The sequence below is a fragment of the Thamnophis sirtalis genome, unplaced genomic scaffold (assembly GCF_051295495.1).
Source record: "Thamnophis sirtalis isolate CommonGarterSnake01/CBP01778 unplaced genomic scaffold, rThaSir2_p1.2 scaffold_3, whole genome shotgun sequence".
Taxonomy (NCBI): domain Eukaryota; kingdom Metazoa; phylum Chordata; class Lepidosauria; order Squamata; family Natricidae; genus Thamnophis; species Thamnophis sirtalis.
Window position 1 is genome coordinate 165873762 of NW_028261383.1, and position 22322 is coordinate 165896083.

The 22322-nt window shown below is 42.2% G+C and overlaps 1 protein-coding gene across 1 annotated transcript in view; it reads left to right on the top strand.

The window, feature by feature from the left end:
• LOC148048331 (uncharacterized) overlaps window positions 1–22322 on the top strand; it is a 433893-nt gene that overhangs the window by 329117 nt on the left and 82454 nt on the right. The gene's annotated exons all lie outside the window — the stretch shown is intronic.

Genomic DNA, 22322 nt, shown 5'->3' on the forward strand with positions numbered 1-22322 from the left:
TAGAGCCGAGGTGGTGCAGTGGTTAGAGTGCTGTACTGCAGCCACTTCAGCTGACTGTTATCTGCAGTTCGGCTGTTCAAATCTCACCAGCTCAGGGTTGACTCAGCCTTCCATCCTTCCGAGGTGGGTAAAATGAGGACCCAGACTGTGGGGGTGATATGCTGACTCTGTAAACCGCTTAGAGAGGGCTGAAAGCCCTATGAAGCGGTATATAAGTCTAACTGCTATTGCTATTGCTAACTGTCAGGAAATTTCTCCTCAGTTCCAAGTTGCTTCTCTCCTTGATGAGTTTCCACCCATTTCTTCTTGTCCTGCCCTCAGAAGCTTTGGACAATAGCTTGACTCCCTCTTCTTTGTGGCAGCCCCTGAGATACTGCTATCATGTCTCCCCTAGTCCTTCTTTTCATTAAACTAGACATACTCAATTCCAGCAACCGTTCTTTATATGTTTTATCCTTAATCATCTTTGTTGCCCTTCTCTGCACTCTTTCTAGTGTCTCAACATCTTTTTATATCACGGCGACCAAAACTGGATGCAGTATTCCAAGTGTGACCTTACCAAGGCCTTATAAAGTGGTATTAACACTTCAAATGATCTTGATTCTATTCCTGTGTTAATGCAGCCTAGAACTGTGTTGGCTTTTTTGGCAGCTGCTGCACACTGCTGGCTCATATTTAAGTGATTGTCCACTAGGACTTCAAGATCCCTCTCACAGATATTACTATTGAGTGAGGTACCACATATATTGTACCTGTACATTTTGTTTTTCTTGCCTAAATGCAGAACCTTACTTTTTTCACCACCAAATTTCATTCAAAAGAATAAACTCTGTCCAGTGAAGTTCAAATGGATTTGAAATTACAATAATCCTTGGAGTTAGAACAGTTTTAACCAAAACAAATGGTGGCCTGAGATAATCATCTCTGTGTTGCAAAGATACTACATCTGGGGCTCTCTTGGCAAAGAAAAGTTGAGTTAGAATGAGGGTGAGAGGCATGTATCAAAAAGGACATTTTCATGGAAGAAAATGGACAGGCACCATTTTTTATTTAAGAGGTTTAAAATACAGACACTCCTCATATACCAATTGCAATCAAGACTGGCAATTTTGTTGTTAAGTGAAGCGGTCACTAAAATAAACCATAACTGTGCTTTTGATCTTATTTCAATTTACCTTTGTGGAATCAAGGACCTAAATGTGAGGATTGCCTGAGAAGTTGCTTTTTCATCACTCATAATTGCAAATGATCGCTAAATGCAGTTGCTAAATAAAGGCTACCTGTGTACAACTATTGCCACTGGCATTATAATAGCAATAGCCGTGTGCTTGCACTATATCATCTGGTAGGCAAATAATAATAATAATAATAATAATAATAATAATAATAATAATAATAATAATAATAATAATTCCTATGGTGTCATGCTGGTTCTTCCTGAGGCAAAGGAGAAAGATCCATTTTAGAGTTCTTTCTAAGGAGGAGGAATGCTGAAAGTCCAAAATCCAGGTAAATCTATTCTAGCCTCCCATCACGCATAGCAGAGGTGGGTTCCTACCAGTTCGCACTTATTCGGTAGAACCGGTTCGTCAAATCTACCGAACCGGTTAAAAGAGGTTCTACCAGTGGACCCGGAAAGCAGGCCACACCTACAGAAGAGGTTCCAAACATTTTTGAAACCCACACTGGCAAGGATCTTGTAACTTGACAGCTTTAAGACTTGCATGTTTCAATGCCAGAGTTTCTGAATAGCTACTTGGACCAACCAAAGTACTAATTCATAATTTCATATCTCTGTCATATGGGCGGCAAGCCACTCCCATCTGGTCACATGGGTGGCAAGCCACTCCCACAAAGGAGGCCACACCCACAGAGTAGGTTCCAACAATTTTTGAAACCCACCACTGACGCATAGGCTTTGCGGCCAGACCACTCCCCTTCCATTTGATGGCAGCTCTGATTATGACTCTTTGTTATCAAAATAGGGAGAAAAAGCTGTAAAATGGGTTTAGCCTCCTCAGAGGCAAGATGTTTCCAAATTCCAGTTTCTGGAAGGTACAAATGGCAAACCTCTGTGGTGCATTTCTTTATAGATCCTCCTTGACTTACAACCATTTTTTAAAGCAACTGTTCGAAGTTATGACGGCACTAAAAAAAGTGACTTTTTTAAGTCACTTTTTTTAGTGCTAAGTACTGGGCAGTCCCAGTACTTATGACTGTTGCAGCATCCTTGCAATCACCTGATTAAATTTCAAGTACTTGGCAATCAGCATGTATTTATGGGGGTTGCAGCATCCCAAGTTCATTGATTGCCATGTGTGACCTTTCTAGCCAGCTTCGGAGAAGTAAATTCAACCAGGGAAGCTGGATGTGCTTAACAATCATGTGGTTCACTTAACGACTACAGCGATTTGCTTAACAACCATGGCAAAACGGTTTTAAAATTGGGCATCATTCAGCAATAGCCCTTAGACTTATATATCCCTTTACAGCCCTCTCTAAGTGGTTTAAAAAGTCAACATATTGCCCCCAACAATCTGGGTCCTCATTTTACCCACCTTGGAAGGATGGGAGGTTGAGTCAACCTTGAGATGATAAGAAGCGAACTGCTGGCAGTCAGCTGAATTAGCCTGCAATACTGCATTCTAACCACTGCACCACCATGGCTCTTACCGTAGAACCATGTCTCTAAATTAAAGCTAGAATATAAATCAGGGGTCACCAATCTTTTGGACCTCAGGGACAGAGGTGGGTTGCTGCCGGTTTGGCCCAAATCAGAGCAGCGAAAAGCTCTGCCCACTCACTCAGATGTTTCTGTGCATGCGCAGAAGCATTGCGTGTGGGAGCGTGCCCAAACAGGTAGTGAAAAAATTGGCAACCCGCCTCTGCTCAGGGATCACTAAATTCACAATTTTAAATCCCGCGGACCATTAATATGAATCCAGCTCACCTTTCACTGAAGCACCTGGACTCCCAGTGATGGGATGGGGACCTTCAGGCACTTAGCTTAGCTGCCTGTTTCTGCAACCTTAAACACTCAAAGAGCCATTTGGACCTGTTTATCTCTCTCTCATCTTTCTTTCTCTCTCGCTTTCTCTCTCTCTCTCTCTCTCTCTCTCTCTCTCTCTCTCTCTCTCTCCCTCCCTCCCTCCCTCCCCCTCTCTTCCCCCTCTCATCTCTCTTTCTCTGTCTCATCTCTCTCCCCTTCTCTCTTAGTCTCTCATTTCTATTTCTCTCTGTCTCATCTCTCTCTCTCTCTCTCATCTCCCCCCTCTCTTTATTTCTCATCTCTCTATTTCATTTCTCTCTCTCTTTCTCTCATTCTGATTCTCCGGTGCTCTCTGGGTCTCGCGGGAGTTTCTTTGGCCCTTGTTGATGCTGGATGCACCTTGGTCACTCAGGCAGATGCATGACCTGCTCTCCACCCCAAGACGCTCACCCAACCCAGCTACAGCCGATGCTCCACATCAAAATGGGCTCCAGGAGGAGAAGGGGATGCCATCTCCCCTATTGTGAAGTGCACAGCAGGGGTGGAGAGAAACAGCCGGGGCAGGCTTGTGTCTCGGGGCTGAGAGGAAGTTGCACATCTCCCTGAGAGATTGAGGTGCGCCAACATGGAGCACCAACAAGACCTAGAAGAAAAGCCCATGAGACCCAGCAAGAGATGAAGCTTTGCTCCTGCTCCGAAATATGGAGTGAATCTCCATCCCTGCCCTTCCCTTCTCAGGCCAGGTGATGAGTGATGGGGAGGGCGAGGGGCAGGGCCAGCCACTGGTGGGTTAAGCCAACAGGAAGCCATAACAATGGGAAGAAAGAGCTATGGGTTGCTGACACCCATTGCTTTGGCCCACCTGCGCCATCACCATCCCCCTTGCTGCAACAGCACCATTATCTCGTTCTGGCTGGCGAGGACTGCATTACTTGCAAATTGCATTATCTGCAAAGCTGCATGTAACTCCCTCTACTGTGGAGATTTCCAGCCCCACCATGAGCTGCCTGACCGATCCTGTATTCCAGAGCTCTAGTCACAGGATTGGCCATTGGTCATCCTGGAGCAGCTCCTCCAGCTGGGTGCACTGCGCACCACCAAAACTTTCTCACGGGCCACCAGTGGTCAGTGGACCACTAGTTGGTGACCTCTGGTATAGATCATAGACTCTGGTTAACGACTGCCTTGTTTAGCAATGCGAATCCTGACCCCAATTATGGTCATAAATCAAAGACTAACTGTTTTGAACCAATTTGTATGCTACCTAATAACACCTAATGACTCTTACTTATTGTTACGGGTTTATAGGGTTTCTGGTGACAGGTTTGGCCAATGTAAAAAACAGTAGGGTGAACTAACTAGACCCAGGATGGTGTACCTATGAGCCGAGGTGGCGCAGTGGTTAGGGTGCAGCATTGCAGGCCACTTCAGCTGACTGCTATCTGCAGTTCGGCGGTTCAAATCTCACCGGCTCAAGGTTGACTCAGCCTTCCATCCTTCCGAGGTGGGTAAAATGAGGACCCAGATTGTTGTTGGGGGCGATATGCTGACTCTGTAAACCGCTTAGAGAGGGCTGAAAGCCCTATGAAGCGGTATATAAGTCTAACTGCTACCTATGGCACGTGTGCCACAGGTGGCACGCGGAGCCATTTGTCAGGGCATGCGAGGCATTGCCCTGAGTTCAGCCTTTTTTAAAGCCATTTTCTGCCCTCCCCAGCCTCCTGAGGCTTAATAGGAGCCTGGGAAGGCGAAAACAGGCTCTCCTGTCCCCTCAGAGGCCCTCCGGAGGCTTCAGGAGCTTCCCTGAAGCCTCCGGAGTGCAAAAAAACAGCCCTTTGGGCAAACCGGAAGTTCGGGAACGGACTTCTGGTTTGCTCGTAGGGTCGGTTTAAGCCCTCCGGAGGCTTCAGGGAAGCCATCTAAAGGTCCCTGAAGCTTCTGGAGGGCCTCCGGGGGGAGGCGGGGGAGGCTGTTTTCGCCCTCCCCCAGGCTCCTATAAAGCCTCGGGAGCCTGGGGAAGGCGAAAAAAGCTTGCAAAAAACGGGAGGTGCCTCTCATGCGCGCATGAGCACTGGGAGGGTCACGTGTTGCCTTATGGGTGTAGTACACCCACGCACAACGCCCCCTATGCTCCCCCCTTATGGCACACGAGCCAAAAAAAGGTTCGCCATTGCTGAACTAGACCTTTGGCTTGATTCAACAAACTTTCGGGATTGCCAGCGCTCCTTCTTTAGAAACGGCATAAGGAATATGACGTCTTTTGCTACTTCGGTCCATGTGTCACATCAGTTAGTGTTTCAGGACTTCCTGCTGTTTTCTCAGGCTGTTTCTCATGCTTACTGCCACCATAACCACCCTGGCCCCAATTGCTGCTGATCTCACCAAGTTTAATCTGCTTTTCTTCTGCCTCCATCCCATCTTCCTGATTTTTTTCCCCAGTTTTTCCTATCCACTTTCTCCAAGACCTGCTCACTCTTTCATTCATCTATTTATTTCTCCAATTCATCAAAAAAAAGAAGAAAAAGAGAGCAGATGTTTCCTTAATCAATAGAGGGTGCTAGAATACTGGGACATTGTATCACTGTTATCATCTCATTTTAAAAACATGCTCTATTCTCCTACTTCCCTTCAAGGGAAAACGCTATGAATCTGAGTCTGTAGCACCTCCAGCTGGTAAAGGAAATAGCTAAGTTATTTTTTTTGTTTGTTCTAAGTTCCCCCACATGATAAAACAAAACAAAATGTAAACGTAAACATGATAAATTTAAATAATAAATTGTTTTAAATTAAAATATAATATATTCACTACCAAAGTTACAATTAAAATCAATATAAAATTTAAAAAATGAACCCAACTTTTGGAATATAGTCCTTGACATGCTATTCAATGCCTGGTATGGCCCAGAAACCAAACTCTTTCCTGTTTTTGTTTTAGGCCAGTGATTGGTCAATCTATGTCTAGATTAAATCTAGATTAATCTAGATTAAAGCCTTCTAGACGTTCAGTGGCTGATGAAGGAAAAAGAAATCTGAAGGCAGAATTACAGTAGGAACATGGAGCATAGGCAGCATAGGCAGGAAAGTTCAACACAATGAAAGATGAGATGAACTGTTTTACAATTGGGCATCAATGAACTGAAATGGACTAGAATCGCCCCCCGTCATTCGGCAGATCGTTTTTTACTACTTGTTTTTTTTACTGCTTGAGACATAAAATGGTGCTTGCTTTTATAGTAAGGACAGTTCTTGGATACGATGTCATCAGTGACTGAGTAACATCAATTAGAATTCACAGGTGGCTCCTTAATATGATAATTATGCATGTTTAACTACCAATGGAGAAGAGGAAGTTAACAAGTGTTATGGTCAAGTTCAAGATAATGGCAGAACATGCAAGCAAGTTGTTCTGCTTGTATTTTGAATACAGAATGTCAATGTAGGACACAGTAGGAAGGAAAACATAATTGAACGATATGATCCAGTAAATAAAAATAAAGCAGAAGAATGCCTTATCATAATTTGGTGGGTATATCCTGCTGACCAGTTATTAAGGAAAGGGATTTTTGCAGTTACCTAACATGTGTCAACTCGCAAAGCCTCCCTGGCCTGCTCACAAATTGCCATAGGCAAGGGTGATGATGAAACGAACTTTGCAGATGTGGTGAGGCAGCACTTCAGTCAAAACAAAAGTACATTCCAGCTGTATCTCTTTAAAGGCCATCTCCGTGGTTACCCATAGTGGCGAGAGGGGAGTGATCTCTACAACCCTCGAAATTGCTTCATTGGAGAATGTGACTGATGACCAGGGGTGATTTCCTGCCAGTTGTAACCTCTTCTATAGAAGACGTTCCACAAATCTACAGTGCCGTTTAGAACCGGTTCCAGCTCCCTCCCCCTGCCCGTTCGCACATCATCAAGATGAAGAGCGAGAGGAGGAATTCTGGGAGTTGAAGTCCACAAGTCTTAAAGCTGTCAAATTTGAATACCCCTGGGGTTTTTTCTAAAGGGTTAGGGGTGCAAGGGTCTTGTAACTTGACAGCTTTAAGACTTGCGTGCTTTAATGCCAGAGTTCCTGAGCAACATTTTGGTTGCTAAGCAAGAGCGTTGTTAAGTGAGTTTCACCACATTTTACAAGTTGGCCACACCCACCCAGTCACATGGCTGTCAAGCCACTCCCACCTGGTCACATGGCCAGCAAGCCACTCCCACAAAGCAGGCCACACCCACAGAAGAGGTTTTAAAAAAAATTGAAATCCACCACTGCTGATGACACACCTTGGGTGGAGTGGGGGAAACAGGGTCAGAGCTGGAATGTAAATTACATGGGTTGGCTTCACTTGGAACCTGCTGACATGAAGCTCCTAATAAATAACTGGATTTCTTTTGAAGCTTAGCTCAAGGCTCATGATTTAATTAAGGCATCAGCAATATGGCAACATGCTTGCAAAAAATTATGTGACCCCCACTTAACCAAAAGAAGGAAAGAAATGTTTTTTCCCCTTTCATAGCTTATTGCAATAGCAGAAGCCTGTCAGATTAATTACTTAACTAATTTTAGGCTGAAGAAGAATCTGCATCAAACTTTGTAAATTCTGGGTTGGAGATAAGACAAAGTGATATCATATGACTGAATGGACTACGGGAGTTGTCAAGTGTTCTTGTGCTGATGCAACTGAAGAAAGAACTGTTGACCAAACAACCTTAGTTTTTGCATTCCTCAAAATGAGTTTTCCACTCATAGAAAAACAATATGTGGTTGCCAGGAATCAAAAACAATTTGATGGCACATAGCAGAGGGCGCCACTCTCCCTGCAGCCATGCCGTGCAAGCCACCGTCAGCAACCTGGTCCAGTTGGGAGAGGCTGGCGATGGGGGTGGCTTTTGAAAGGTTTGGGAGGCATTGGGGGAAGGCAATTGGGGGAGGCTGCTTTGCAACCACCAGCGAAGTCCTGTCTAAACTTCTTGGTTCGCCCTCTCTGGCCCGGAGCAGACCGTTCTCGGGAAAGCCGGGTTCTTCCTCCCTCCCTACCTTCTCTTCCCTTCCTCCCTTTTGCTTCCCTCCCCTCTTTCCTTCCCTCCCTTCTCTCCTTCCTTCCTTTCTTCCTTCCTTCACCTCCCTCCCCTTTCTATCCTGCAAACTGTTCAGAGAGGGCTGTAAAAGCATCATTTACAGACCTCTTTTTTTTTTTACACCTCAGGTGCTCCGAGCACACCCCTCCCCCCGTCAATGGTGTCCCACTTTACCCATCTTAAAATCTGGTCACTTTAGAGAAAACTGAAAGTTTCCATTCTTGAATGGAACCTTGCTAATAGGAGATTACCATATTTTTTGGAGTATAAAATGCACCTCCCCCCCAAAAGAGCATGGAAATGTTGGTGCATCTTATACACCGAATACAGACATTTTTGGCCTCCCGAAGACCCGCCGCCACATCCCATTTTTGTAAAAAATGGGCAAAAAGCAGGCTGTTTTTTTGTAACAACTGAGGCATTTTTGCCTTCTCCTAGCCCCCAGAAGCACTCTGCAGCCCTCAGCAGGGCTGGGGGAAGGCAAAATGTCCCTGCTTTTTTTTTGCAAACTCTGCAGAATGCTCCTGGGGGGCCAGGACACAATGAGAAGAGATTGGGACAATTTGGAAATTGCTTGTAATCCCAGAGTCTCCTGTACCCCAATTGAAAATCTGTAGAGATCAGTTTGAGAGAGATTCTAAATTAGGGCCACCATGACTAGGCAGGAACAAGTGTTGTCATTTTCTGTTTATTTCTGCTGCTGGGGATATGTTGAATCCAGAAAATTGTGAATGATTCAGTGTAGGTGGGAGCACCACCTGCAACACGGAGGAGGCTGCAAAATGACTCCTTATTAAGAGCCACACCTGACATCTGGTCCATTGGAAAGCCAAACCATCTGAAGCCTTCCTTTCTGGGAGAAGATAGGGACAAGAAACTACAAAGCACTGGAGAAGCAGCAAAATTTTTTGGGGGGGGGCGGGATTAAGTCCCAGGCCAGGGACAGAAAAATTGTTGTGTAGTTGATAATCTTTGCCACAACTTTGTTTGGGGTAATTCCCCCTCTTCTTGCTATTAAACCTACTTGTGAGTTTGTGGGGGGGGGGAATTATCAGAGACTTGCTGTTTTTCAGAAACCCATTTTTAAGATAGTAAATTGTAGAGTGTTTCTTTGTTTACCGTGGCCTTTTAATGATATTTGCTAGGACGTGGCACGACAAAACCGCGCTCGACTAAAGCGCGCCCGATTAAACCGCGTCGCTGACGTCATCAACAGGGCAACAACAGCGAGCGCGGAGAAAGAAGGGCACTTTAAATAGCGCTTTGAAAGCAAGCCAATTCAAGTTAAGGTAAGGGTTAGGTTTAGGGTTAGGTTTAGGGTTAGGTTAAGGGTTAGGGTTAGGTTTAGGGTTAGGTTAAGGGTTAGGGTTAGGTTTAGGGTTAGGTTTAGGGTTAGGTTTAGGGTTAGGTTTAGGATTAGGTTTAGGGGGGTTAGGTTTAGGTTTAGGGGTTAATTTTAGGTTTAGTGTTTACAGCGTGCTTTTTTCTCCGTGCTGTTGTCGCGCTGTGATGACATCAGCTACGCGGTTTCGTCAAGCGCCCTTTAGTCGAACGCAGTTTTGTGGTGGAACCTTGCTCTGGATGGTTTTTTCCTTTTGCACATAGCAAGGTGGAATGACATGGAGAACATACACATCTAAAAAAATAAAGGACACTCTTAAATCACATTTCATTTCATTTATTAGATGTATTTGCTGCTCATCTTGTTTTGAACATTTGCTTTCTTGTAAAAGCATTCAGGTACATCTGGGTTATTTGTTATTCTCTAAGCGGTAGTAGATTGACAGCGAAGGCCATCAGTTTTATCCTTGTGGACAGATGGTTCTGCAATTCTTACCGGCAACACCCTCGAGGTTCATTTTGTCTATAAGAGGTACCTCCTCCCATGGTATTGCTAAGTGGCACTTTCTGATTTGAGGACCATTGTCATCAAGCATCCCTTTTGAGATAGAAAAGACACATAACAATAGTGTCAATATGTAACTGATAAGATTTGTTCACAGTAACTTGTCAAAACTCCTTGACAATTTTCTGGCATTTGCTCCACCTTTTAAGTAGGGAAGGAGGTCAATTCCAAACAAGCCAACTGTGTCCTTTTCTCAAGCTTTATCGTTTCTTTAGTGTACGGCATACAATGTCAGGAAAATGTACACATGCTAGAGCCAATGCAGTACTGACAGCCTAGATTGCTACCGGTAGTTCATTCTGTTCAATGTTTGAATACCTGTCCTTGGAACACTGTGGGGGCGAACTAGCTTTGCACCAGCAAAGAAGCAGTGCTCGGGTTGCTGGCTCTTCCGGGTTCATCCACTGGTCTCACCTCACCTTCTCTTGCGATGCCTCACATCTGGCCAGGTCCAGCACTGGCTTTCGCACATATGAATGCAGCTTTCCCATTTATCTACTTGCAATATTTTATGCTTTCAAACTGCTGGGTGGGCAGGAGCTAGGGATCTACTGATAGGATCTCACTCACGGAGCTGGGCTAAAACCACTGGAGTATAGACCATTTCTGGCCAACAGTTCTAGTGTCATTAAGCCACTGCACCACTGCGTCCCCTTTCCTCAACAGATCTATACTCTTTTAAAGCAAGCTGCGCATCTCTGCGGAGAGCCGAGGTGGCGCAGTGGTTAGGGTGCAGTATTGAAGGCCACTACAGCTGACTGTTATCTGCAGTTCAGCGGTTCTAATCTCACCGGCTCAAGGTTAACTCAGCCTTCTATCCTTCCGAGGTAGGTGAAATGAGGACCCAGACTGTGGGGGCGATATGCTGACTCTGTAAACCGCTTAGAGAGGGCTGAAAGCCCTATGAAGCGGTATATAAGTCTAACTGCTATTGCTATTGCTAACTGACAATACCTCACTGACGCTGGCTTACCTCTTCAAAAATGGGATCAGAAATGACTAAGAAATAATAGGGACTAGATTGGGAATAATGATAATGTTGAAAATATTGCTATGTGATGTGCCATCCTCTTTAATTTACATATGTATTAATTGTTCTGTTATTGGTATTCATTGGATAATTGGTATTCTCTACCTGAAATTAGGTAATCGTCTCCTTTAAAAGGGCCTTTGTGTTGATATCCACAGGAAGACTCTTCTGCTGGGGTGTAGAGATAGCGTCCAACTCTTAAGTACAATGGACCTTTGAATACCTTCAGGAAAAATAATAATCTTCTATATGATAAGGACAAGAGCAGGTCAGGAGAATTAGTCATGAGTGGAATAATATCCCTTCACAAAAGACTGATAACTATCCAAGATGGCAGCGGGCTTAGACGCTGCGGCTTTGAGCTCCTAGTGTCACAGTGGTGTATGTAGGCAAACACACCCTGGTCAGTGTCTCTTTGCACTTCTATTATCGGGCAGAAGCCATCAAAGTATAGCCAGCTGAAGAAATAGGTAAAAATAGTTTCTATCCTTGGGCTGTCAGACTTTTAAATGTTTGTTTGTTTGTTTATTATATTTATATGCCGCCCTTTTCCCCCGAAGGGAACTCAGGGCGGCTCACAACTCAAACCAGGGAAGGGGGATACAGACAAAAAATTAAAAAACGACACATAACAATGCATAATTTAAAACACACAACAGTCATACCATTCGAGACGGGGGCAACAGCTCTTTAGCCCCAGGCCTGTCACTTCATACACATGGAAAAACGTATGTCTAATTTTTTCTTTTTCTTTCTTTTTTCGTTTCCACTATAATTTTGCACCAGTGAGGCTAAAACCAATTTATTTTGTACAGTGACAATAAAGACTATACTAATATCTGTCCTCTTGGTCTTCGCCATAAGTTTCAGGAAGATGAGAGGCTTACCAGGTTGGGCTGAATAGTAAATATATTCATGTTCATAGACGTAGGAGGCTTGGGATGACTTTTTACACTCATAAATTTGATCCTTATCACTACAGAGAGAGAAAAAGAGAGGGAGGGAGGGAAGGAGTTTCCAGTAAGAGGTTTAAACTGCAGATTTCTCAAAACAAAGCAAACTAGATGGTGCTGGTTAGTCTTCTGCACAAAGACTTCTGAAATAAATAATATGTTCTGCTTTCACGCCATAGGAATGATTTTGCTGCAACTGGAAGGATTAATGCGGGCAGCAAAACCTACAAAGTAGATGAGTGGGGAGTACTAAAAGATGGAAGGGAGAAAAACATTCATTTTCAAAACTCACCAAAGTCATGTTTGCAACATACTTCTCGGAGAGACATTTCTGGACATGTGCCACAGGCCTCTGTGAGATCTCCCAAGAACAGGAGGACAAGAAAGCTGGCTAGGAAGAATCCATGTGTTTTTGTAGTGTCCATTGCTTGCTGTTCATGAAGCCACTCCACAGACAGAGGAGATGATTTCTTTGAGTAGCAGTCTTTCTGGAAGAGCATTGAGTGAGAAACATTAGCTGCAGATTAAAGGAAAGGTGGTGTTTGAAATGGTCCTAGATTGGTCTTAGGAAGGGACGATTCAAGTCCCGAAATAGAAGGAGGGATCATGGGTGCTTCATCCTGTGGGACAAATCCAGATTTGAAGCTTTATCCCTGTGGGAATCACTCTCCACAGGACCAAAGCCTTAGCAGAGCCAGAATACCACGTCTGAGTTGTAGAGAAGAAAAGTGTGACAAGTTAGGCTCAAAGGCATATCAACTCTCAACAAAGCCTGAGGTTTCTAGAGAGTCCCCTTCTAAGGGGGGATGGATCTGAGGCATGAAGGAATACCTTTAGGGTAGGTATAACTATGGTCTTGATACAGGTGTTTTATTCTTGTAAGTTTCAAATCAGTCATCCCTTCTGGCAGTGGTGAAATCTATTTTTTTTTTGCCACCGGTTCTGTGGGTGTGGCTTGGTAGGGAGGGTCATGCGACTGGGTGGGCGTGGCCAGCTTTTTTTCACTTGTTAAAGCACTTTTTTCTTGCCAGTTCGGCCGAATAGACAGGAAGAAAATGCTTTAAAGAGCAGAAAAAAAACCTTCCAATGATCGCTCTGTTCACAGTTCACCTTGAGCTCCTCGCAAGCTTTTTTTTAACTACCAGTTTGTAGAACCAACGACAATCATCCCTACTACATCTGGCCCACTTGAAGACTACCCTTACTACCAGTTTGGCTGAACCTGGCCAAACCAGGAGGATTTCACCCTGCCTTCTGGTCTCTGCTTGCTCAACTCCCTGCAATTTCTTGATAAACCTTTCCAGGAATGGTTTGCTATTCACATCTTCTTAGAGCTTGCTTGCCTTTATTTGTTTGTTTTTTTGTTTGTTTATTGTCCCAATAAAACTTAAACTGCCAAAATGAGCCCCCCCTTTTCTGTTTATCATTGGCCAGAAACAAATCACTTTTGGTGCACTCTAATTGGTAATAATCAACAGATCAGCAATTGAGCCAGGTTCTCATCTCCTGACATTCCCACTGCATGTTGTTATCCTGCAGCAACCCCCACTTGAGTATATTGACCTCATATTTAGAACTCCCACCCTTCACCTATTCAATGTCCTCCAAGTAAGATATGGGAGATCAAATCCCTCAGCCACATTCTCTCCTGGGATTATTTATTGTTCTCTAAATTTTCACCTCCATCTTTTTTATTTGTTTTGCTCCTGCGGGCCTTCAAGCATATTTCTTGTGCCATAAAACTCTGCCTAGATCTAAGTTGATGAGTTAGCAATAGCAATAGCAACAGCAGTTAGACTTATATACCGCTTCATAGGGCTTTCAGCCCTCTCTAAGCGGTTTACAGAGTCAGCATATTGCCCCCAACAATCCGGGTCCTCGTTTTACCCACCTCGGAAGGATGGAAGGCTGAGTCAACCCTGAGCCGGTGAGATTTGAACAGCTGAACTGCTGAACTGCAGTCAGCTGAAGTAGCCTGCAGTGCTGCACTCTAACCACTGCGCCACCTCGGCTCTTTGGGGCACCTGTCCATTCAGAGGATGCTGGAGATCATTCTGTTGTTTGGTTCTCTCAACACCTGCTGCTACCACTCTCCTAATCCCAGGTGAAGCAATACCAAAAAGAGGATACACTTTCTCAATAGGTGTGGGTTTAAGGCATCTTGTCATGATGCACATTGCTTCATTGACAGCAATGTCAACTTGCTCTCTGTGTGTGGACGTGCTCCATGGGAGAGACAATTTGGTGCTGTGGGCAAAGCACCACATCTGCACTGCTGAAATACACAGGGTCAAAACTGATGTCTGCAGATTGGGTGCCGGAACGCCACATACTGTGTATAATTTGTCAGTTTCCTGATAATGTTATTCTTCATGCTAACTTTACCTTTAATATTCATACAATGTTGTTTAAATGAAACTGTCCTATCAAGACTCATACTGAGATACTTCCGTGTAGTGCAATGTTGTATTTGATGCTCTTGCCATGCAACTCAACCCCTGCAGCTCAAATTCAAGAATGAAAAGCACACACTTGGGTTTTGCAGGGATTGGACTGCAGATGATTGATGGTATAATACCCATCCTAATTTTTCAAGTGCTACAGTGAGTCTTCCAACTAACTCACCGAAACTTGATCCTTCTGTGGCCACTGCTATATCATCTGCATAAATAAATAATTGTATTGTCAGAGACCTGTTGATCGTTTGTATATACTGTATGTGATCCAACATCAGAAACAATACATTTCCTTTCTACGCCTAACTAGAAGTTCTTAACCTACTGCCTTGCCCACTATACCAACCTGTCTCACCTAGAGAGTTGACTTCAAAAGAAATTGGCTCTTTTTTCCTCACCTTATTCTGTTACTCCTAGGTTCTTCTCCAGAGACAAACTTTGTTCCCCAGCTTATTCTACTCATATTTAAATCTTCCCTTCACTCCTTCCCCCAAATTTCTCTTGCGTTGATGTATATACGTCATTCAAACTAGCCACACTCGATTTCTCATAGAACTGGCAGCATAATATGTTCCCATTTGGTTTGCTGAATAGATTAGATTTCTGGATGACAGGTTTGGACACAGCATGTCGTACCTTAATGTAAACACTGACCATAAAAACCAGCCATTTGTGTTTCTAGACTATTCACAGTCTAATGGGGGATGAGGAAAAAATAAGTGCTGGGGAAAAGTTCCCTTAGTCTGAACACTCCAAAGACTAAAGCTCTGGTGCCAGTGACTGACCGTGATTGTATCCTTAATTGATCCTGGGACACATATCAGTGACGTGTGGTGAGGATTAAGGTTGGTGAGGCAAGAGCGCGGCAACGTCCCTACGCCCCTAAGCAACGTCCCTACCGCTGTGGGGGGGGGAGAGGGCTGCCCCTCTCTTCTCAAACAAACTCTCTCTCAAATTGAAGACACACACAGACACAAATTACTCACAATAAAAATTTACAAATTACATTACAATAATTTTGAATTCCCCACCCTCCCTCCGTCCAATCCACATACCTTTTCCAGCTGTGGATTTCAACTCTCCTCTTGTCCGCCCGCCATGATGAAAATGTAAAAAATTAAATAAAAAAAGCAACTTAGGCACAATTTGCTGCTCTCAGATCAGGAGGCGGGAGAATCACGTGCCTCCTTTGCATAAGGAATTTTTTGCCTTTTAACCCTTGCTTAACTCTGAGCAAGGGTTAAAAGGCAAAAAATTCCTTATGCAAAGGAGGCCCATAGTTCTCTCACCTCCCCCTGCAGTTAGCACTAGCAGACTCAGAGTCATCCACTATGACTCTGGAGTCTGGCAGCAACTACCTTAGCCTTTTTAATTATTTTAATTATTCTTTTCTTTTCCTCATGACACTGGTGAGGCCCCGGCTCCCCTGCCTCCCCTGACTGCACGTCCCTGTAGTATATTCACCTTGGTTTGAAAAAAATAACTGTCTTTTGCAAACTTCAGGATATAGTGATCTTGGCTGCTAAACCTATATTTGTTTATAAATAGATGATCAACTATACTCTAATGCCAAATCATATGAGAACCTAAAATTCTGAAATAACCAGATTTGATGTTTTGGTAGAAATCTTGGGCTAAGTAAGAGATCAAAATCAGTTGATTTCAAATGTTTTAATGCTTTGTGAGATTCTGTGTTGAATATTATCTACAATCTTTGCTTGGCTATATGTGCAGTTGAAACATATGCATTGAACAATATGGCCCGGAACTTCTAATAGCCTCCTGGTACGTTAGGAGTCTTATCAAATGCAGTACTTAACCAAGAATTCATTTTTATAAAATAAAAAAAAACTAAAATGCAAGTATTAATTATTTGGTTAATGAGGAATTGGAATATCTAGTTTTGGAGAGTCAATGGTTTCCAATGTGAAGAAATATCAAATACTGTATATTCATGACTTGAACATGACTAACTACTCAGAAAGTATTATTTTTTGCTTATTGATTCCTTTGGGAAAAAATTTAAAAATGGGTTGTGGTCACAGAGTCTCTTAAATTATATCTCAACACTATCTACATCTGGCCCACTTGAAGACCACCCCATCCGAAGCCTTCCTTTCTGGGAGAAGTTAGTGGCAAATCAATTACAAAGCACTGGAGAAACAGCATTTTTTGGCAGGGTCTCATTCAACCACAATTTAAACCCAGGCCTGGGAGAGAAACAGCACTGGTGTGAAGATGACTTAATTAATTTACGAGCCTCGAGACAAAGTTCAAAAGAAATCCAGTCATTAATTAGGATCAACATTTTGGCATGTTCTTCTGCGGAGCCAAAACTGACGTCCAGTTACTGGTCTTTGAACTTTACCTCTGTGTTTCCCCTCCCCTCAGTCTGTGTCATAAATCATATCAACCAAATAGGTGCTGCAGCAAGCTGTGAACTTTGCACTTCACATGCCTGCTGTAGCAATTTGAGATCCAACTCTGGTGGAACTCTCCCTCCCTTTTCATGCCAACTTGATAATGGTCATGGAAACGCTTTACAAGTTGACATCTGGCTCCCCTCACTTCCCAAAAGTGACCTGTGTGAAACAAAAAAAAAAGAGTGCAGGTATATAATTTTGGGATGCATCCCTCCCCTAGGCTTGTCTGGATTTTCTGCATGGAATTTTGCTATAAGGTGATCAGCCTGGATATTTCTACTTTTTACCCAAAATACCTCTAATAATGCCCTTCCACTTGATTAAGTATTGTAGTTGTCTTCTGTGCCACCTCGAAGCAAAGACTAATTGAACCTCATAATGGGCTTACCCTTCTATGGCCACAGGGCCCGGGGGCTCCCAGGGTAGTGGTCTCAGAGTGGATTCGATCACAGGTTTTAAGAGGCTACTATGGAATGCCGGGTGTATCTTCCCCAGCAATCGAGGCAGTTTCAATTGCACTGTGACTGGGTTGATGATCTTTACTATGGGGAATGGTCCCATAAACTTTCACTCTAGTTTCTTGCTAGGGAGTTTTAATCTCAAATATGAAGAGGTAAACCTTCTCTCCTACCCGGAATGGTCATTACGGAGCCCCGTGTTTCTCTGCCTGTTTCTTTTTTTTTAATTAAAGTTTTTATTTATTTTTTATTTTCAAAACAAACATAACACATAAAATCTTCCTTTTTTTACATACTGTAGAAAGTGTATCAGTTGGTTACAAAAGACTTTTGTGCATCTCTTCCACAGTCATCAAGCATAATTCATATTAACTCAAGTATTTTAACTCAGATATTTATACATGTTACTGTCATCATACCTCCCTTTTCATTTGACTATAGTTGTTTAAACGTCCTTCATCATAAAATATACCAAGATTTAATACATAACCACATACTGGCATTTCATTTACTATTTCTAAAATCCTCCAATGACACTAAATCCTTATATCCTATTCTAGCTAAACATCCATAATATGTTTTATATAAGGATAGTTTTCTATCCTTCTTTCCAAATCATTGTTTACAATTTACATCTCATTTCCTTATATTGTACACATACATACATACAAACATACATACATACATACATACATACATACATATGTTATTATTATTATCCCTCCTTTATTTTACTATATCCTGCATCATATCATTTTTCCCTCTAGTAATCAAGTCTTAACTGAATCCAACATTATTATTATTATTATTATTATTATTATTATTATTAAGCTTTATATAGCAATAGCAATAGCAGTTAGACTTATATACCTCTTCATAGGGCTTTCAGCCCTCTCTAAGCGGTTTACAGAGTCAGCATATTGCCCCCAACAATCCAGGTCCTCATTTTACCCACCTCAGAAGGATGGAAGTCTGAGTCAATCTTGAGCCGGTGAGATTTGAACAGCTGAACTGCAGAACTGCAGTCAGCTGAAGTAGCCTGCAGTGCTGCATTTAACCACTGCGCCACCTCGGCTCTTATTATATATAATCCAAAGGGGTTTCTAATCTTCCTTTCATGGGTGCCATTCAATAGTCATATCCAGTTATTACTTATCATAACAGTACACATTTTATCATTATCAATTATTTATTTAACTATATCTATTATCACTAAATTATTAAATCACTAAATTATCACTAAAAATCACTATTATCACTAAATTTCGCTAAATTTAGCTAGTTTTAAATTATACTCTTCCATCTATCAACCAGTATCTTTCCAATAACAAAACCGTGTCATATCTTCTGCCATTTGTGGCATCAGTCCTCTAATCATCTCCTTAATCAGCTTTGTATGGACTCCTCTTAGCAACTCTTTGCTTATAAGATCTCTCATGCAATTTCTATGCCCTTCTTCTGTTTCCTTAATCTGCTTATCTTTGATTGTCGGTGGTGTTATCAAAACTATTGCTAATAGTTTCTCTCTTTAAGTCCATAAATTCTTTTATTTTTTATTTTTTCCTCTTCTGTATCTTCCCTTCTGGGGTAAGTTTCCCCTCTATTTAATTCCTCTTTCAGTATTCCACTCTATCCATTTTCAGAAATAAAACAATCACCATAAGCAATTTTAATTTCTTTATATTCATTTTCCTCTTTGACTTTTTGGATTTTAACCACCACTTTTTCCATTTGATGAACATCTTCAACTTCTCTGTCATATTTTACTGTTCAATGCACTAAGTAATCCAACTTCTTCTCTATCCTCTCATTTGTATTTGATAAGTTCTGTATTTTTGAGAATATCTTTTGCAGATTTAAAACTTCTTTCTGGTCTTGAAATTGCGCCATGATTTCCAGCTAACAAATATTGCTACTGTAGCTTAAAAGTTTTTAGCAGAATTAAGCATCACAATAACATTTCACCTTTCTCTGGTTAAGAATCTACTTCAAAGGAACAGTCTCTGTGTTTTTCTTCTTCTTCTTATCACTCTATATAAACAAGCTGTGAGTCCTTGACGTGCCAAGCCAGGATAATCAGTGAAAGAAGTATTTCATTTCCAATACACAAACATCTAGCTTCCAAGTAGCAGCATTACAATGTTAGAATGTCACCACTTCTTTGTTTCTTTTTGTATCTTTTTGTATTTCAAATTAAAAAAAAGCTCCGATTCTTAAACGAGTTAGAAAAACACCCACAGTAATGAAAGAGGAAAGTTTTAGTCCATAGATTATGGAGAATAGTCAAAGAAAAAAAAATAGAAGAAGGAAACTTAATCCATTCGTTTTAAAAGGCTTGCATAAATTCCATCCGTAAAGATAGCATTTAAAAAGTAAGATAACCCACTATTCAAAACCAGTCCAAATTTAATTATGCCACTTATTTCTTCTGTTCTCCAATTTAAATTAATTTTAAGGTTTTTTTTATAGGCAGCACTTTTAAAATAGTAAAAATTCCTCACCAGCTGAAAACACTTTCTCTTTCCATATCCTTCCATTTTGGAGCCTCCCCAACCTCATCAGCCATTTGGCTGGATTTTTTGTCACCAGCTTGAAGAACTTCTCTTGGATCAATCAGGGACTTTACGATGTCCCTGTGATCAGCAAGATGTATTCCTCCTGTTCACTGTCTCTACAGGATGGTTTAGGTCTGTTTGGACCACCCAGAGACAAAAGTGTCAACTGCGATCTCAGAGCATTGAGATTGCACGTTGTGTCATCGCGACTTCGGCTCCTCCTGCTCTGCCTGTTTCTTATAGGTTCGTGCCACTTTAGCCAGCACTTTTTGACATTTTCCCAGGTTGCTTTCAGCATCGACATCCAATCAGTCAAGGTGACTGCGGAGGGGGGCGGGGGTCCCTTGGATACTCAGGCATTGGGATTAAGTCCATGCCACTCACTACTTTGAATGGTATGAGTCCTGTGCTACTGTGAACATCATTATTGTATGTGACTTCAGCAAAAGATAAAAGGTCTGTCCAATTGGACTGCTGATAGTTCACGTAGCACCTCAGGTACTGCTCTACCATGGTGTTCAGTCTCTCTGCTGCCCCATTGGTGCTCGGATGAAAAGTTGAACTAAGACCCTGAGATGATCCAATGAACCGCAAAAATTCCCTCCAGAATTTAGCCGTGAACTGGACCCTCTGCCTGAGATTAAATATGTCTGAAGGTATGCATGGAATTTTCCTTCCCTTTTCATGCCAACATGATAATAATCATAGAAATACTTTACAAGTTGGCAACTGGTTGTATAGTTGATACTATTTACCAGGACTTTGTTTGGGGCAGTTCCCATATTCTAGTGCTTTTACACTATTTGGTAGTTTGTATACTATTAAACCTATTATACTTTAGATCATCTGCAAAATTTGGGGGCAGTTTTATGGCAATTTAACTCCTTTCTTAGTCAGTTGCAGTCAGAAGGGAATGTGATCAATGCCCTACACAGGTTACCGGTAATTTTCTGAGTGAAAATCCAAGGGCTGGTTTTGCCTAATAAAGCCCCAGGTGGCTGGCACTACAGTATCTTCAAGACCACCTTCTACAACCCGATTGACATCTCCAATACATAGATGACAATCAGAGTAATCCCAGATTTCTATGAAATAAATGGGATTGAAGGGAGATTAGGAGATTATGTCTTTCCATCACAGCAGCAATCCTAGGGAAATCCCAATCCCTTTGGAGAGAATATGGCTTCTCCTACCTCTTCCTTTCAGAAAATGGTAAAACTGAGCTTTTCCATTCTTGAATGCTACCTTGCTATTAACTTGTGAATTGTTGAGGAATTATCATAGAATTGCTGTTTTTAAAATAGTAAATTTTACAGTGTTTCTTTGTTTACCATGTCTTATTAATGATATTTGCTGTGGATGGTTTTTTCCTTTTGCACATAGCAAGGTGGAATGACATAGAGAATATACACATCAGAAAAATAAAGAACACTCTTAAATCACATTTCACTTCATTTATTAGATTTATTAGCTGCTCATCTTGTTTTAAACATTTGCTTTCTTGTAACAAGCATTCAGGTATATCTGGGTTATTTGTTATTCTCTATGCAGTAGTAGATTGACAACGAAGGGCATCAATTTTATCCTTGTGGACAGATGGTGCTGCAAGTCTTACCGGCAATACCCTCGAGGTTCATTTTGTCTGCAAGAGGTACCTCCTCCCATGGTATTGCTAAGTGGCACTTTCCGATTTGAGGACCAATGTCATCAAGCAACCCTTTTGAGATAGAAAAGACACGTAACAATAGTGTCAATATGTAACTAATAAGATTTGTTCACAGGAACTTGTCAAAAGTCCTTGACAATTTTCTGGCATTTGCTCCACCTTTTAAATAGGGAAGGAGGTCAATTCCAAACAAGCCAACTTTGTCCTTTCCTCAAGCTTTATTGTTTCTTTAGTGTACGGCATACAATGTCAGGAAAATGTGCACACATGCTAGAGCCAATGCAGTACTGACAGCCTAGATTGCTACCGGTAGTTCATTCTGTTCAATGCTTGAATGCCTGTCCTTGGAACACTGTGGGGGCGAACTAGCTTTGCACCAGCAAAGAAGCAGTGTTCGGGTTGCTGGCTCTTCCGGGTTCATCCACTGGTCTCACCTCACCTTCTCTTGTGATGCCTCACATCTGTCCAGGTCCAGCACTGGCTTTCGCACATATGAATGCAGCTTTCCCATTTATCTACTTACAATATTGTATGCTTTCGAACTGCTGGGATCTACTGATGGGATCTCACTCACGGAGGTGGGCTAAAACCACTGGAGTACAGACCATTTCTGGCTAGCAGTTCCAGTGTCATTAAGCCACTGCACCACTGCATCCCCTTTCCTCAACAAATCTATACCCTTTTAAAGCAAGCTACGGATCTTTGCGGGAACTGACAATACTTCACTGACACTGGCTTACCTCTCCAAAAATGGGATCAGAAATGACTAAGAAATAAGAGAGACTAGATTAGGAATAATGATAATGTTGAAAATAT